This window comes from Lepisosteus platostomus, chromosome 8, assembly GCF_059453375.1.
Source record: "Lepisosteus platostomus isolate fLepPlt1 chromosome 8, fLepPlt1.hap1, whole genome shotgun sequence".
Classification (NCBI taxonomy): Eukaryota; Metazoa; Chordata; class Actinopteri; order Semionotiformes; family Lepisosteidae; genus Lepisosteus; species Lepisosteus platostomus.
In genome coordinates, this window is record NC_142618.1 from 9,699,134 (window position 1) to 9,703,104 (window position 3,971).

Consider the following 3,971-nt stretch of genomic DNA (forward strand, 5'->3'; position numbering starts at 1 on the left):
TGACCTTCCGCCTGTGACGTCGACAGTGCTGAGACTTAGGAGTAGAAGAAGCTCTGCAGTAGCATTAGAGGTTGTAGTAAGTGCGATATGAAAGTGTTCATGTGGGACTGTGTTCCAATCACAAAGACATAGAAAAGGACAATTTACTCTTCTTTTACGAGGCAGAAATGGCTTTGACTCACGAAATATTAGGAAACCGCTGGAATAGCAACGTGAACACAGCTACTGCTTCCGTGTCAGTTTTGAAATGAACAGGTGAGAATTAACACCTTCATCATCATTTTATAATGTAGTGGACCACTCAAAGAAATTATTGTTTTTTCAAGAGACAACTCGTTCAGCTACAGCTGCATTGCCAATCCCTATCTTCTGAAAGGCGGAGCTGATAAGTTTACAATAAAACAATTGTGATGCAGTTTTTTTCTTGTGTTTGATACAGTATTTTATTGCGGCATGCATGGAATAAACGTTAAACAGTTTATACAGGTATCATATTTAATGGGTATTTGTATACAATGTTAGATCACTTGAAAGCTTTCTAGTACTGAACGGACATCACGCCTGACTAACGCAAAACATATTGTAACTAGAGACACATTCAAACTCTTAAACATTTTCCATGACGAGAACACTTTAATAGTCAAAGATATTCTAAGCACAGTCCGGTTCCTCTAGGTATTGATTCTGTTAGGGGCAAACCGAATTACAGAGACACAACGATCAGGAATTCAGGTGTGAAAATCTCACTATTCCACCATGACGAAGAGATGCCTAGACAAAAATGAAAAATCACATTCCAATTTAGGAGCTGCACTGGTATTTTTTACATTAATGTTCAGAACACAGTAGGAAAATAGTAGAAACTTTTAGACACCAGTGTGATCTTGATTTGATAAAGGGGATCACAAGGCTTTGTACTGGAAGAAGCATGATAATCTGATTCTCTCAGTGCTTTACAGTACTTCACTGCAAACAGGTTATGAAAAGCAGCACCAAGGAGGCAAGATTTTACTTTGAATAGCTGACACATAAGGAAACTTATATTAATGCATTTAAAATGTTCTAAAGACTAGTGTTTTAAAACAATTCGTAAATATATTATGGGGACCATGTTATATACAGTATAACTGGCTTTGATTGGGTTTGTGCTGGAATGTCATTATTCCTATAGTCATGCACTGCAAGATTTTAAGTAATGTTAAAAAAATCATTTGCATAATTGAAAATTGCTATTACTCTAATATCACTGTAATAGAAGCAAGCATCACATCGTTGATAACATTTTCTGTCTTTCCTCTGTGAGCCATAAACAATCACTCAGGAGTCGACTTATTTCATGTGCACGGGCGTTACAGTTTGTCCCAAGAGTACACCCTGCAACTCAACGTTTTTCTCCACCTGGCCTGCTTTTATTCTCTTAAGTCGCTAGATGGAGGAGGGGGCTAGAGTCTTACTTTGTCTTCGGTTCATCCGTTTTACCACTTCAACACCAGTTTAGGTCAGTTTTGCAGTGGTAAGTGGGTTCCAAATAAAGAGTTCCATTCAGCTCCTCAGAACTGCTATCTTAAAACTCTCCCTGACCTTCTCTCCTTCTGATACCCTTAGTTTCGTTCTAATTTCTTTTGCATGGCTTGGTTCATTCATCAAACAGTCAAAAAGATCATAACTGTAATTAAATTCTCCATGTACTGTATGCACATACATGTACAGTATGTATGCAGAGTGTGCTCACATGTGGGTATTACAGTGTGGTTTGGCAGTAGCTCATTGTCTGACTGGAAGGCATTACAGGGGCTGGTCAGGTCAGCCCCATCCATCACTGGAGTACGGCTCCCCTCTATTTCAGACATTTTTACTACTTGCTGCCTCAGGAAGGCTGGAAGTATGGCTAAGGACACCAGTCATCCCGGTTTCTCATTTTTCTCCCCCCTTCCCTCTGGTGAGCGTTATAGAAGCATAAAGGCACGTATGTCCAAGTTCAGAGATGGTTTCTTCCCTCAAGCTGTCAGATTACTGAACTCTACCCCTGCCACTGGCTCACACGGAAGGGGTGCTTTTTCTAAGATGTATGTTATTTAATGTTGTTGTTGCTGCTGCTGCTGCTGCTGTTGTTCTGTGTTTATGTTTTCGGTGTTTACATAATGGCTTTTTTCTTTGTATTAGGGGAATACATGCAAATATGCATTTCATTGCACCTACAGTGCCTTGCGAAAGTATTCGGCCCCCTTGAACTTTTCAACCTTTTGCCACATTTCAGGCTTCAAACATAAAGATATAAATTTTTTATTTTATGTGAAGAATCACCAACAAGTGGGACACAATTGTGAAGTGCAACGAAATCTATTGGATTTTTGAAACTTTTTTAACTAATAAAAAAATGAAAAGTGGGGCGTGCAAAATTATTCGGCCCCTTTACTTTCAGTGCAGCAAAGTCACTCCAGAAGTTCAGCGAGGATCTCTGAATGATCCAATGTTGTCCTAAATGACTGATGGTGATAAATAGAATCCACCTGTGTGTAATCAAGTCTCTGTATAAATGCACCTGCTCTGTGATAGTCTCAAGGTTCTGTTGAAAGCGCAGAGAGCATCATGAAGACCAAGGAACACACCAGGCAGGTCCGTAATACTGTTGTGGAGAAGTTTAAAGCCGGATTTGGATACAAAAAGATTTCCCAAGCTTCAAACATCCCAAGGAGCACTGTGCAAGCGATCATCTTGAAATGGAAGGAGTATCAGACCACTGCAAATCTACCAAGACCTGGCCGTCCCTCTAAACTTTCAGCTCAGACAAGGAGAAGACTGATCAGAGATGCAGCCAAGAGGCCCATGATCACTCTGGATGAACTGCAGAGAACTACAGCTGAGGTGGGAGAGTCTGTCCATAGGACAACAATCAGTCTTACACTGCACAAATCTGGCCTTTATGGAAGAGTGGCAAGAAGAAAGCCATTTCTCAAAGATATCCATAAAAAGTCTCGTCTAAAGTTTGCCACAAGCCACCTGGGAGACACCCCAAACATGTGGAAGAAGGTGCTCTGGTCAGATGAAACCAAAATCGAACTTTTTGGCCACAATGCAAAACGATATGTTTGGCGTAAAAGCAACACAGCTCATCACCCTCAACACACCATCCCCACTGTCAAACATGGTGGTGGCAGCATCATGGTTTGGGCCTGCTTTTCTTCAGCAGGGACAGGGAAGATGGTTAAAATTGAGGGGAAGATGGATGCAGCCAAATACAGGACCATTCTGGATGAAAACCTGTTGGAGTCTGCAAAAGACCTGAAACTGGGACGGAGATTTATCTTCCAACAAGACAATGATCCCAAACATACAGCAAAATCTACAAAGGAATGGTTCACAAATAAACGTATCCAGGTGTTTGAATGGCCAAGTCAAAGTCCAGACCTGAATCCAATCGAGAATCTGTGGAAAGAGCTGAAAACTGCTGTTCACAAACGCTCTCCATCCAACCTCACTGAGCTCGAGCTGTTTTGCAAGGAAGAATGGGCAAGAATTTCAGTCTCTCGATGTGCAAAACTGATAGAGACATACCCCAAGCGACTTGCAGCTGTAATCGCAGCAAAAGGTGGCTCTACAAAGTATTAACGCAAGGGGGCCGAATAATTTTGCACGCCCCACTTTTCATTTTTTTATTAGTTAAAAAAGTTTCAAAAATCCAATAGATTTCGTTCCACTTCACAATTGTGTCCCACTTGTTGGTGATTCTTCACATAAAATAAAAAATTTATATCTTTATGTTTGAAGCCTGAAATGTGGCAAAAGGTTGAAGAGTTCAAGGGGGCCGAATACTTTCGCAAGGCACTGTATGCATATGACAAACTGAACTGAGCTGAATAAACTTTTAGTACTTGTAAAATAGATGACTTCCTCTTACTTTGCTGTGGTTGCCAGTTGCCATGCAGTAAGCACTTCCTACCTAAGCGTGCTTGTACAAAAGTTGCTTTTGA